Source organism: Ambystoma mexicanum, chromosome 4q (assembly GCF_040938575.1).
Source record: "Ambystoma mexicanum isolate Mex_15411 chromosome 4q, UKY_AmexF1_1, whole genome shotgun sequence".
NCBI lineage: Eukaryota > Metazoa > Chordata > Amphibia > Caudata > Ambystomatidae > Ambystoma > Ambystoma mexicanum.
In genome coordinates this window covers 411,950,008-411,964,978 of record NC_090928.1, presented here as the reverse complement: position 1 = coordinate 411,964,978, position 14,971 = coordinate 411,950,008, and the positions used below count along the sequence as shown (strand labels likewise).

The 14,971-nt window shown below is 44.8% G+C and overlaps 1 protein-coding gene across 1 annotated transcript in view; it reads right to left on the bottom strand.

Annotated features, from left to right (window-relative positions):
• The window catches only part of LOC138467755 (neuroblast differentiation-associated protein AHNAK-like), a 329,204-nt gene extending 314,443 nt beyond the window's left edge, over positions 1-14,761 (bottom strand). Inside the window, exon 1 of the mRNA XM_069607984.1 lies at positions 14,665-14,761. The gene's annotated coding sequence lies outside the window, so the exon portion shown is untranslated. The remainder of the gene's footprint in view (positions 1-14,664) is intronic.
• Positions 14,762-14,971: the final 210 nt, after the last annotated feature.

The following is a 14,971-nucleotide window of genomic DNA, read 5'->3' as shown; positions in this document are numbered from 1 at the left end:
CTCTACTTTTTAAAATAAGTTTTAATTTTCCTATACTTTTATTTTAAGAAGGAACTGTTCCGGAAAGGCTTCGTTTTGAAATAAGTGTAGGAAGAAGTTGAAACTTGCACTTTTAGTGCACTGCACTGAACGTTCCCTTAAACAGCAGGTGCATGTGTTTGGGGGCTTGTATTGTGTGTGGGAGGGGGCGTGCTGATGGGGTTTGTGGGGAGTAGGTGCAAGCCAGCAGGGAAGATAGTTCCACTTCTTCTTTTTGTACACTTTGACCACTGGCCAGCGTTACCACATGCTGTATTCAAAGCACTAATGCATATTGTAAATGCGGTCTGGCCCACAATTAGGGGCCCAGTAAAAGAGGCACCTTTTGCAAATACCACCTGTTTTAACTGTCATCACCAACCTCATAATGAGGGCCTAGGTGTTGGGTTGTTAGAAGTAAGACTAGGCAAAACATCTGTGGCATGGTACAGCTCTTCCCCAAAAAGACCCTGCCACATACAAATACACTGCAACATTACTTGCTTACAGTGTTATTTCCACGGGTCTGTAGTGTGGTCTTCATACAAATGAACAGTTTGTAAAGCATACAGTGAAGTTTACAGTAAAGTTTACAATATAGTATGCCGCAGTCAAACATTGGAGGATGTTCTAACTACGTGGTCATGAATGGGCTCTGCTTTCGGATATGGTACACTACTGATAGAAGCTAACCTTTTCCGAGCTGTGCTTTCGTTTTGAGGTCCAAACCTGTTTTTCCATAAGCCAGTGAAGAACATAGAGGAAAGCACATTGCATCTGAAGTCTGCCCGTGAATGGTTGTATTTATTGTGAACAATCAACAGCACTTATGTGCAGTAATGTACATTCACATTCGAGTTCAAAGACTGGCATTAATATATATTTGGAATTCTCATTATAATTGCAAGTCATGATCTTGTGCAGGGAACAAGCTAAAGTGGGGGCGAACCTGTGTAAGCAACACAACCAAAGTGCCAAACCCTTTGTTGGGATGCAGATGGATACGTCATCCATAGCTTCTGCTCCTCCCCTGCGTCAATACCGCAAAGGTGAGAGACATTACTCACTGAGACAAATGTTCTCCCATTTTCCCCAGCAGGTAAAGCAGGGGTTGGGAACAATGTGAGCGGAACATGGCAAAAGCATTCCAACTAATGTTTTAACAGTAGAAAAGCATGCACTAGACACGAAGCAAATATGCACTCCACACGAAGAACACATACAATAGGTACTATATGCATTTAGACACGAAGAAAACCAACATAGCATCCACAGACATGAAGAACGCTAAAATGAGCAATGTATAAAGTGAATGCAACATGAACAACACACAAATATAGTTCATTAACACAGAAGCAAGAGTGTAGTTGGGGAGCCATCTTATTGAAAATCGAAGCCACAGCACGTCTCTGAATAAACACAGGCCTCAAACCCTCAGGAAAACTCAAAATGCTGAATCCACAGATATACATATCTGTGCAGAGCTCTGACCATGGCTGGCAACTAATGCCAAGGTTAAGGTGGAATTAGGGAGGATTGGAACGACAGAGCGAAGGCGAGAGATAGCAATTCCCAAGACACAAGCGGTATGCTCCCAGATTAATTAAAGTATTATAGGAGCACAAACAGCCTTTGTTAGCCAGGTGCAGTGCAACAGTAAACCAAAAGTCTCCATGAAGAATAATTTAAGAGTATCCCCAGTGATAATAGAAAGCCCGACAAACATTATTATTAGCTGAAATCTCAATAAATAAGAGGTAAATCTACTTCAAACACTACCCATTGCATGTGACCCATAATGAGAGGATACTGGCTATTCATTAGAAGCAAACACAGATAGGACACCTGCCGTACACCCTACATACACACGTAGGCATGAGGCGCCACACAAGACCAAGTACAAAGGGATTGCCCTGACTCATGGCCTGAGAATGAGCGATGATAACTTTTAATTGAAGGAAGAATGTTCCATGGACCTCTCTCCCCTACTCAATGTCTGGCTCACATCCTGATGACCTGCCAAGTGTCCAAGGTTGGTAAGAAATATGCCAACCTATCGAAATCCCTAGAGACATGCTGTCCATCAAGTAGTATGCCAACCATCCCCTTGGCGTGAAGATGATCTAGATAACCCTTTATCAATATAAGGGTGGTTCTAGGTGGAGCCAACAAATACTTGTAACCCAAAGAACTGTTTAACCTGTATGGAATCTATATGTAGCCAACCCCACTAACCTATCCCGGTTCCTCAAAGGTTTTGTAAACTGATATTATGTTATGACATCAGGGATGACGAGTTTGTATTATTTAAGTAATTGGTTTTGATAAGTATGTCTAGAGCGTCAAGATTGCAATGCTTGTATGTTGTCCCAGCTTTGTTATGTTGTTAATAAAGTTGGGTTTTGTCATGCACTGTGTCCACTCGATCATTGAATCTTGGTTTGATTGACTCTGATTCCCTGTGGGCCTATTTGGGATTCTGCCACCTCAACAACTTGTTTCTGTACTGACAGTATGCTAACATAGAAATTAATTGTTTTTTTTTTACTTGGCACGTGATTTATTTTCTAATTGGGAGATGTGGGTCTCTGCAGAGACGAGGTATTAACTTGTGGGTACTCTCTGTGGTGCAGCTGTTGACCATGTACTCCAGTGCAAAATGTTCCCATGGTATCTTGGTAGTAGCACTTTATGCCTGATCGCGACCGCTTCTAAGCGCTTGAATAATACTCATTAACACCCAACTTAATGGTACATTACATTGTTTTCAGGAGGGTTTATGTGGGATGTTCTTTTCCATTTGCAGCACAATATTTAAGTAATCTGTCCCTTAGTAATTATTAATGGATATCAATATTGAAAAATAAATATCGGGTGATTCATCAATTTCATTTTTCAAAGTATATGAAATTATCTAAGAGCAGTAGACACAGATGCATGTACCAGGTGTCCTTCTTTTATTAAAAACATAATTTCCGTGCTTTCTTTGACCACCTCAGTATCCTATATTTTTTGACATTCCTTTTATTAGTCAAACATTTAATACAAAATAAAATGAAAACTTGTTTTTTCAATGGTGCTGATAAACCAACACATTTCATTTACTTCAGAAGGTCAAAAAGCAAGTTACCATGGTCATGGGGACTGTCATGGTACATTGTTTAGAACTTTTTGGCCTTGTACTAGGCCATGCTCTGACTTGGAGTGGCGTGGAGGTGACGAAAGACTTGGACATAGTTTTATTCTTCAACATGCATAACCAGACTGCGGTGAATATATGGGGCAAATCCATTATTGTACTGGCTCAATGAATTGTGCAATGGCCGTGTTAGAGCCTCTGCAAGATTAATAATACAACGTAAACAATGGTTTAAAGCTACCTCTATGTAGAAGGCTTTAACGGTAGGCCTCCCACTCTGGGGACGGGGCGCATGCTACTCCCAGTATGAGCTCTCTCCGCCTATGGTTGCATAATGCTTTGAGGAAGTGTCTGGTCTTGGAACCTGAAGGCGTGGCTTTGAATCCTCGATTCATGGTCATCTCGCTTTGGCACAGGCCTAACCTACACTCACTGTTCCCTTTAAAGGGAGCATAGTAGCTTTCTTTGACTGTGGCTCTCAAAAACACACAAGAGGAACTGGGCATGTGCGTCCTCAACTTGTGTGGCCTGTAGATCACAGACTCAGGGCTTTTCCAGTCAGTGGCCATTTTCGGGTTTGGCGGCATTTATTTAATAGAACAAGCAGGCAGCAAACACAACCTTAAGTCAGCATTGCTGGTTCTGACATGTAGTAAACAGTCCACACCGATTTGTTCAAAACCAAACTAAAAGCCTACCTCCTCACCTCTGAGTTACCCTCTTCGCCTACCTCTCATCTGCCTGCTAGCTAAAATGTTTCCCTCTCATCCAAACTGCCTCACTTCCTCTGCCTCCACTCTAGCACTGCACCCATAATGGTCACATCCCGAGCACAGCTGGCTGTACCGCCTACCTGCACTTACAAATTCCTAGTGTTCTATGTCCTGTATCTATGTATGTCCAGTTATGTATCATCCCCAGAGACTGTTCCATTTACTCCCCACCACAACCTGGTCAGAATGTCCCTCGAATGCACCCCATTGTAAGAAGCTCACTGTTTCCCATAAAATCTGATTTCTGATGTATTGTGTGCTCTTTTGCGATCAAAAGAGCACTGTGCCTCCAGTATAAAAACTATTAATAATACATAAATAAATAGTGGCCAGAAGCCTCCAATATTACACTGAACTCGAAACATTTCTTTGTCAAAACTCAAACAATTTCAGTCTGGCCTATGAACTTTGGAAGACCTGTTTCTCCCTGCAACAAAGTGTTGTTATCTGGCCTATGATTCTATTTGATATTATAAATCATTGCTCCCGCACAGTTCCAGTGTAGCATAACGCTGGCGCTTTGGCTGGTATTAAGACGGGAATCGCTGCTGTGACTGGGTGATGCTTCTATCCCCCTCCCATTTATTTTTTCTTATTTTACTTCATCCCTTGTTTGGGCCTCTGGAACTTTATCTGGATATCCCCTTCAGAGTTTAAATCCGTTTTTTTCCTGCCATCAATTTTCAGCTGTAACCAATTTAGAATGTATTTTTTGGGGGGTGGTCTGGGGAAGAGGAGTTCTTTTTGCACCTATATTGGGATCACCTGTGTCTGTGGGGGCTGTATTAGGGTCCACCGAGGGGCTATGCGTGGGTCGGTTTGAGGTGGTGGGACAGTATGTTGGAGTTATGCAATGGTCCGTTTATAGCTATGTACGGCTTTGGGACTATGCCAGCGCCTTGTTTGATATTTTGGCAGGGTCTATTGGGGGTTGCGTGATGCTCTGATGTGTGATGTTATGTTATAATGCTTGTTTGTTGCTTGCGCACACTGCGATTTCAGTTGTCCCTAGGTGCATTCTCCAGGAGACTGAGGGGTGAGGATGGAAGCAAGATGGGGTAATAGAGGGAATGGGATTCCCGGTGGATGTGTGAGGAGTGGTGAATATGGATCTCTACTATGTCGGTGGAGGGGGGAGAACCCATCATCAAAAGGGATAGTTACAATTATGAGTAGAGATGCTGGGTCGGTCTTCAATCTAATTCGGTGATGGGCATCTCTCCGGATGTTTCGGCCTACAACTCCCATGATCCCTCACCATTGACAATGCTGGTAAGAGCTGATGGGTGTTGATGGCCAAAACCTCAAGAGGGCTGCGCGTTGCCCACCACTGATCTTATTGAACATTGGGCCACATTTAGTTGGTTGAGTCTGAATGGCATGACTAGAGGGTTTCTGGTATTAGGGTCGATGTGTGTGCACGGGTTGCCTGTATTTGCAGGATTAACATTGAAACAGTGACTTCCACCCACCTCAAAAGTTACTTGGTGGGTGCACACCAAATGGCCGTTGCAGCTACTCCACAACAATATATGGTAGAACTGCGCAACCACAACGCGAGGAGAGTTTATTTGACTTTTATTCCTGCAAATTTACCCTTATGCAGGCTCTGGGAAGCGATACCATGTGTGAATAAACACGTCCGCTGTGCCGTGATTTGGTGCAGAATCTTAAACAAGTTTTGCTTGTTCGAAACTGATATTCTATAGGGAATTACTTTTAAACCCCATTTTCCTCAACTATAGAGTTTGGGTTGTACTAGAAACCAGGCTCGGACTGGCCTACAGGGCAATAGGCCATGCCCGAACCAAAAAAGCTACGGCCGTGCTGTCTGTTGTAATGTGCCACTCATGCCACTTAACAGAGTCACTCACCTTCTACTGCACATTTCCTGAGTGTTTCATGTTGGCAATGGGGTCCTTGGTATCAGAACGTGCTGTCGCAGATGTACACATGGTATCTATTGATCAGGCCCCTGCTAAATGAAAGGTGAATTACTGCTACAACCAGTGCAGGAAACGAAAAAAAAATATTCTGGGATCCTCATCTCCCCTTTCGTGCAGTGCGGGTGTGAGGGAGGGATACGTGGGTGGGGCTGAGGGACGGAGGCACAGCCCAGGTTGAGCAGTGCCTGATCTCTTCAAGTAACCCAATCCTGGTGATTTGCATAAAAGCAAAGAGCACTTTGGGAACCTAATAAGGAGCACAGGATTTTACATTTGAAATATGTCTCGGCTAGTGATTCAGCATTAAACCTTTCTGGGCATGTAACACAAATTGGGATATCTGCTCTTTAGAGTTATCACAGCACTCACCCTAACAAAGGCATGTCTGTAAATCGCAAGACTTGTATACTCATTTGGTCAGCTTGGCAACAGGTAATGATGTTTGAGCTGTATCAGCAGGGAGCTCATATGCTCCTCTCCATTACCCACCAGTCTGTACTGTATGGACTTTTCCCCCAGACCCTCACAATCCAGGACTGTTGGTGGAACCTCATCCTCTGCTGCAGGAGCCTGATTCTTAATGGGGAGCTGCTACAGAAGCCTGTCCCAGGATCATCCATGGTCTGCTAAGGGACTATGCAATCAAAGACAGCCTGGAAGATGGGGGATCTGAGTAAAACCCCCATCCAATCCTAAAGAAGACTTCCCGCGTACCCAGGCAAAAACATGAACTTTGCACAAACTACAGACATTCTGAACGAAATTATATATACCCACGACCCAAAGTAAATTGAATATACCTCTTCTGCTTTGAAATGGAATGTAAACTTCCCAAAATGTCTTTAATTGAATGTATTACCTTTTGTACAATCTTGTAAGCACTTCAAGATATTTTTACCCAGAAAAAGCTCATATATTTTGAGAATAACACCCTTGGCGGTGTGCTAAATGAGCAGGTAACAGCTCAAGGCTAAGGTTTTAGGCTCCAGCGAAGTGGCATTATCAGGCGGATCCTGCCCACCGCCGCCGCAGGTGTATTATTGCTATTAGTACCTGGGGGCTGAGCTCCAAGGCACCAATAGCAAGTTATCATTATTTTTTTGTTTTAAAGAATTGCTTGCACTGCGCCTGCGAATCGCTCGTAACCCATCTTCCATTTCTATGACTTGTTAGTTAGGACGGGGTGGGCGAGGAGAGGAAGGAACATTTAGGAGGAAGCAAGTGGGTGGGGGAGATTTAAGAGGGAGCCGGTGGTGGTGAGGCCACAAGGGTTCTACGACGTGGAGGAGTGATGGGGACTTGGGGAGAAAGGCGCCATCCACAGGATCGAACTCAGACTTGGATCATAAGATTCAGCCCCCTTTCAACAGGACCTGATTGGCTGATGCCTTCCTTTCGGGTGCTAATAATCATTTAGTCACTGTTCACCGGGAGTCTCCTGAAACACTTCTTGTGGGTAACAGAGTGAGCCTCTGCTTGGGAGGAGATCTTGGAGAGCACTGGCCTATTGAGCCCTGGGGATTTGGGCATGCACAGAACGTGGCTGCGGCAAAACAAACTTAGCTGGAACACAACTCTGTCTTGTGCCATCCTATTTCCTACCCTGGCTACAACCCTCATGCCCGTTACAATTCTTACTAAGGAGATCATCCTCTGGAGATTGCACAAATCTGGAACCGTACTCTGCCAACCAAGCACCCCCACATGAAGACTGACATCCTGCACTGCTGTAGCCTACGGAAAGCCACTAAATAAACTCCCTGAACCCCTGCACAGGATGCTGCAATTCTCCTACTTGCCCTCCCCTTCATCCCTTCCACGAGCTATGCCTGAGTTAAGCAAAAGACTAAAATAATTATTGACCAAATGCACCTGCTTGAGGGGTGTGACCAATCTACTTCCGGGCACCAGTGGTCCAGGGATGAAAATCGGTTTCTAAAATGTTAAGTCAGCCCCATATCTCTAGTACACCAGAAGGGATCCGAACAGATTGAAAACACAAGCAAATGATAAATCTCCTTGTCCAATTTTGGTAACGTGGAGGGAAGGGCAGGCTTGTCTCCAAAAGGTTGTGGATCGTTGGTTAGTTACAAGACACCGAAAATATAATTATTACCCAATGATAAAAGGGACTATCCAGTCAAGGTTGTATAAAAATATCTACTTTAATATTATCACAACAGACAGTTGTAGCAGCACTACGAAATACAACCTACAACCAAAGGAATGTAGAGAACAGACATCTAGAAAGGAGGAAAAGGGATGTACTCTGGATACTGACAGGAGGGTAGTTGGTAAAGAAAATAATCACAACAGTTCAAGGATACTTGGCTTTATCATAAGGAAGCAATGGATCTTAAAATGTCTCTAAGGGCTTTTGGAGAAGGGGAAGGGGGTAAGAACCACAATGTAATGGACAGACATCTGCAGGCTGGCCTACACAGTGGCTCTGGGTCAGGAATCTTTGTCTCAATGCTAGTCGGCAGTTCCATGTACTTTGCTATTCTAGACACAAGGCCAAGTACATAGTCCACTACATCTCGCGTAGGGGATGAGGGGTTGCCCTCCCAAACTTCTTTCACTAGACTGAGGGGACCTCGTACAGGGTGTCCAAACAGAAGCTCAAATGGGCTAAACCCTACTCCGTTCTGTGGTACCTCCCTGTAAGCGAACAGCAGGCATGGCAGGAGGCTATCCCATTTTCTCCTCAGGTTCTCTTCCAAGCCACCTTATCATGCCTTTCAGGGTCTTGTTTAAACACTCAACAAGCCTGTTTGCTTGTGGATGGAAGGATGTGGAGAACCGGTAGGTGACTCCACACTCTTCCCACATAGCCTTCGTATACACCGACATAAAGTTTGATCCCCTGCCAGAAATGAGTTCCTTGGGGAATCCAACATGGGAGAATATCCCAATCAGAGCCTTCGCAACCACAGGGGCTTTGATGCTCCTCAGAGGGACAGCCTCAGGGTATTATGTGGTGCAGTCTACCACCACCAAGATGTATCTGTTCCCTGAGTTGGTTTGAGGATCCAAAGGCCACCAGGTGATGCAAACTCATCCAGCTTGGGCAGGCCCTTCAGATCTGCGACCACCTGGGCCTCCGCCTCAGATTCCTGCACTAGGCCAGGCAACTCTGAAGTCACTGAGTAGGGTCCTCGGTGGCTACTGGCCCCTCTCCTGCAGGAGTATCAGTCTTCAGAGCATGACCAGGTGCTACTGGCCACGCCGGTCCCCCCAACAAGCCCTCAGGAAGCATTCCAGGCCATAAGGCTCTGAGAGTGTTCAGTCTAGTGATCTCTTGGAACCTCAATTGAGTACCTGCCGTGAATATCTCAGGGTCAGGAAGAGCATTACCCAACAGACATGGGACAGGGATGGAGTCTTTCACCTCTACACAGCGCTGGGTCGTTTCACCTTGCCAGCTGAACTCTACTATCGCCAAGGGGCACTGTCTCTTTCCATCAAACCCACTGATGGTACAGGCTGGCCATGGCAAGGGGAAGATTTGGTCCTCCCCTTCTGGCGATTCATTGTCTACTCCTGCTGTCATATCCCAGCTAAATATGACTGGGGGGACTGCGCCTGTTGGCTTTGTCCACCCAGAGCACACAGGTCTATGCACATGTCACGAAGCTAGCATAGGAAAAGGTGTGTGGATTAGCCCCACACATTTCCTGAAGGTTGATCTACCATCATTCAATTTCATTTAACATTTCTAAAAATCCCAGGCAAGCCCGCACCCACCGTACGGATGGTCGAATTCCTCACAAGGGGATAACAGAATCCATCTGACATTGTCCCAGAGAAAGCAAAGCATCCAAGATGTACACGTGCCCTGTTCTGCCTCTGAGATTACATGTCATTCTTCATCAATAAGGACAGTGGCAAGAAAGTCAAGAACCGTGAGTAATGCAGATCACTGATACATACTGTGGGCAATAAAGGGTCAATACGAAAATAAGCCAAATGGAAGCAAATTGGAAATTGGATCTTTTACCAACAATTTATGAATTCCTTCTGAGAGTGTGATCACACCTATTTTACACCTCCCTCCACCAATGTAGTGAAACCCTTGCGATTTGACATATCACAGAAAACCCTACAAGTGTCAGTGGAATTTGAGGATATTCTGCCAAAAACGTCTACCACAGAATAGATAATCTAAAGCATGAACAGTGTGATGTTTGTTTCTATTTGTGATTGTTATTAGCAGCAAAGGCCTTAACACCATGGCATTAATATGCATTTGATCAGAGTTTTAAAGGCATTCAACAGCTGTGCCTGGGCATTAGCTACAGGAGAAGGCACTAACCGAATTATTATTATATATTAACAATTATCAAATTAATTGTGTTTTCTGTCAAAGTTTGATAATGCATGACTGTGGTAATCTCGCCAGAAAGAAAATCCAGATCAGAGATGTTGATTTCTCAAGTCAAGTATGTCTGACTCCTCTTTTTTGTTGTGGTTATTATGTGGCACTGTAAGCACTACCTATAAGACAAAACTATTGGCATGGAAAGTAAAGATAGGAGAGAGGTGGGATGGGAAAAGGGACACACACTGAATATGTTGTTTGACTGTTCAACCCCCCATCGTCCACCTATAATCATTTTAGCCCCTATGATAATTCCCTCCAGTAGCCAGCCAAAACACACACCCATGAGATCTCTTTGAGCCTTGTATGTGCTTTTAAGGGTATGCCAATGCCATTTCTAAATAGTTTTCTGAAATGCTTACTTGCAGCTGGTGTCATATAAATGTCTTAACCAAGTGGACTTTTAGACAGTTGATTTATATGATATGATATGATCGTTTATCTATATAGCGCCTATACACAATGTGTTTCAAAGCACTATAAGAATTACTATCAAAAACAAGTATTGAAAAAGCTAACAGTTTTTGTGCCTACATATGCATTAGTTAAGAATTTTCCATGTGCTGCCATGACATGCCCCGGTACTCACACCATTTGCCAGCTTTTCCTGTTTTATGGGCAGGTAGTAATATTATGGCAGTGAAAGGAAAATACCTAGCTCATGTCTACGTTAAAGCCAAAAATGTTGGCTTTGCCTTTGCATGTTTTCCTTTGCATTTCAGTATTTGTGGTACTGGTTTTAAATGGAGTAAATGACAATTACTGAGAATGCAATGACAACCCGGAAGTGGATGAATCACTTAAACCCAATACAAATCAACCTAAGACCTTAAAACGTATAAAACCACTCTCCGCTACCTTTCCCTCCGGTAGTGGAACCATTCCAGGGTAGGTTCACCTGGGCCCCCCAAGCACTGCTCTTTAGGGTTCAGGAAAAATTAGTGGGAGCTTTCCTGAGTGCTTTCAAATTGTCCCATGTCAGCTGTGAAAAGATATTCAAGTCCTGTGTTTCTCGTGGCAGGCTTTGCTGGGTCCATTTTAAACACAGGACCACCAGTTCCATAATGCAAAGGAACATTCAGACCTGGATGACCTACTCCCACCTGGCCTGGAACAACTTGAGATCCTTCTTCCTTTCCCTTATTTCAAGCTGTATTTCGAGTGCAAGTTAAGTAGTTCCATTGGCGTATAGTTAATCTAATTCAATGGCTACATTTAAGAATAATATTTAGTACAGGGGGGTAGTCCTGACCTCATACATTTAAACTACAGTGGTTTGCTGTAGTGAAAAATTCTAACACATCTCCATATTTTGTTTAATCCATCTTCATAAGTATGCATCATAGGAGGAAAGTACAAATCCAAATTCTGGAAAAACTGAAAAAACAGTTGTTGAGACCTTTATTTACTTAGGTCGCATATTTCAGCATAGGTAATTCAATATTGATGGCTGAAAAAATTACACATAGAAAGAATAAACAATCAACAATTAACCTGATCACCAGCTCAGTGAGTTTTGTAAACAATACAGGACATATATGTTAACAATGTTTAGTGCATCTTTGAATAGCATTACATGTCCACTGGTGACAGGAGGTCACTAAATGAAGCCTGTTTTAGTCCATACAGTGCAGAATTCAAAAGTGACTTTTTAACAATGTGCCTACGTTTCCAAAACGGCACGTTTTTAAGATTAGTATAGGGTGTTACCTCCACACTCCTATACTGGTACTGTGTTATATTGCCTGTGTGCAGTGTTACCAATTATTACTTCATATTTGTTAACCTAATAATGTCTTGTCACAGTTACAACCCATATTTGCACAGTACAATGTTATTTGCTTCAAGAAACCTAAAAATAGGGTCTGGTGAGAGGTGACGTCAACATTGAAGTGGTAATAAAGATTCAGGTCATAGGTCTGTATGATGTGAGGGCCAGACGTGATGACGTGGGACGTTTCGGCTGTAAGAGGGTGGCAACCTTCTACTACATTTAAGAATAAAGCAATTTCTTTGAAAAGCATGAAGGACTGTGGAGCACTATTCAACAGGTATACAACATCAGCAGGGCCCCCTTTGTCCTGCACTGGCTTTTGAGCTTACAGCCACTTGCGTGTTGGCACTAGTAAACTCATACGTATAATGGAAGGAATCTTGTGCCATGTTTTACACTTGGACAAAATGGAACTCATCCTCAGACGCATTCTGAGTGTGTATAGAAAGCCGCTTGAGTGATCGAGATGCTGCTGTGTTACTAGTTGTTGGCAACACAGGCTCTCTCAAGGGTATTTTGAGGTTTGGGTTCTTACGTGCCGCTTTGCGGAGCAAAACCTATGGGTCAGGATAGTGGTAAAAGGCAAACATTTGTAATGTATCATTATTCCCTCCTTGGCTATGTTTGTGACATTGTGATTTGCTAACCGATGTACTAACCAATGCCCCCTTCCTGCTCCTCCTACATAACCAACGCCACTATACACGAACAGGAGCTGGCCACACTACACATAGACACACGGAGAACTAACAATCCTCAACCTCAACCAACTCTCTGAGACTGTGGGAGTAACCTTCCAGGGAACACACCCTTGCACGTAGTCCATAAATCCATCGACACTACACTAATGAACACCAACACAATACAATACAACATTGAAGCGTCATCTGTGACTCTGCACTCCCACGCGAAAGACAATGCACACAGACGGCATTTCCTCCTGGTTCTGAACCTATCCTATCATCCTATCCTAACTACCAAACCCCGCCCTCATCTCTTGCAGAGCCACGTGAGCGCCTGGAGGCTGCCCTTGGGTGGTAGTGGTGCGCGGTATAAATCAACATAACAACATATAAATAAACACTCTGTGTCTCAGTTGCAAATAGTTGTCACTGTCTCTGCTGTCATGTTAGTGGAAAGAGTACCAGATGTCATAGGCTTGACTGACCAGTATTGGATTTGTTGTACTTTCTTTGTGTGTCTATTTTGTGTGAAATATTCTAATGACTGTTGCGACTTCAATGGTGCAAACGTGATTGCTGCCCTTTAGTCCCGGCATTTAGTTTATGGGGACATTTGCGGGTGAGCTTCACATATGACAGCCAAAGCATATTCGGTTTGCCAACTCTTCTTTAACATGTCCTTGTACATCAGTGCACGTATGTCTGTTCATATGGTTCACGGTGCATTGCGCATAAAACAAGCACGCATTAAGCAAGGTCAGCTCGGTATTGTACATGTGCTTCAACAGTGGCTTGCAATAGGCCGACCAAAAGAAAGTAAAAACGCAAACAACCTATTGGAACATGGCTAGTTTACAAACATGTATTATTCATGCCATTAATTAAGACATACGTAAATCTGGAGTAAACTGCTCATTTCGGCACCTGGTGGCTCTCACAGCGTCACTCCTCCCGCCCCCATTCCCCAAAAGCGATGGTGGTGGGAGACCCGCGGAAGCCCTGCATTTCTGTTCACAATTACAACTATGAACCAGCCCTTTTCATTACACATGTTGCCGTATCCGGCCACAAACATCCCCTGGGACTCCTGTCCTCTGTCACGCATCCCGAGTCTAAGGTCACCAGCCCACACCCCTCTGCCCCCTCCTGTACTGCCGCGTGCGTGTGAACCACCGGTAATCATAATAACATCACGGCGTCACGCAGCCTCCAGCAGGCCACCCTGCAGCTCTGACAGAAAACCCGCGGGCATGCTGGCAGACGCAGCCCCGCATACCTCCCAACAGATCACCCCGTGTCCCTAACAGGTTGCCACACAGGCATAGTCCCCCGGCACGGCCCCTCGGTGGCCCCTAACAGAGCCACACACACAACAGTGTCAACAGTATTCTAATATAGTGGCAGAAGGAGCCCCTGCCCCCCTCCTTATGCCCTCATCTCTCCCTATAGTTCTTCTAACACCTGTAAAGGAGGGGGGGGGGTACACATCTGCCATTCAACCAACTGTAAAGGCGTCGCTGCCACTCACACCTTCTGCACCAACAGAGTTGCACACTACCCTGCCAGGGTGTAGCTAAACCAAGGATGCAGTGGGCACATCTAGCGGGAGGGGACTACTACATCGTTGACAGCATCTATAGGTCAAAATACATGGACTACGCATTTGCGCCTTCATGAACGCATCTGGGTCAGAAAACTGCGGGTTTGCGCAATTTAGGAATACTTCCGTCGGAGCACCAAAGCTACGCCCGTGTGCCCCCCACCACCCGGATTTCCCTGGCTGTTCAAACGCAAACCCGCTGAAACCCCTCACAAGCGGCATCCCTGATAAATCGACAGTTAACGCAGCTGCCCGTGCACGGCGTTTAGTGTTCTGCCAACGAGCGCGCGCCCTCCCGGAGAAGAGACCCCGGAGGTGCTTCGGCCTCCGCGTGAAAGCTCGTGACTTACCTATGCCAGCAGCGCGCCAAACCTTGACATTCTGCGAGTGAGCCTCTGGCTTCTGACACAAAGCTATTTTATCTTCAGGCCGCCGAACTCGTTTTTCCACTGGAAACTATGCTGGGCGGTCACTTTTAATGACTGAGAAAGATGGGCTAGTCGGGCCCGGCGTTATTTGCATGCATTGTTCCTGGGTGTATGTGTGCAGGCTGAATCACAGAAAGTACCTTCTAGCTTGAACAATGGCAGCCATGAGCAACTCACTGCCTGGGTGGGGACCTGGAAGCCAAACGCTGTGCTCCAGGGCGAGTGACAG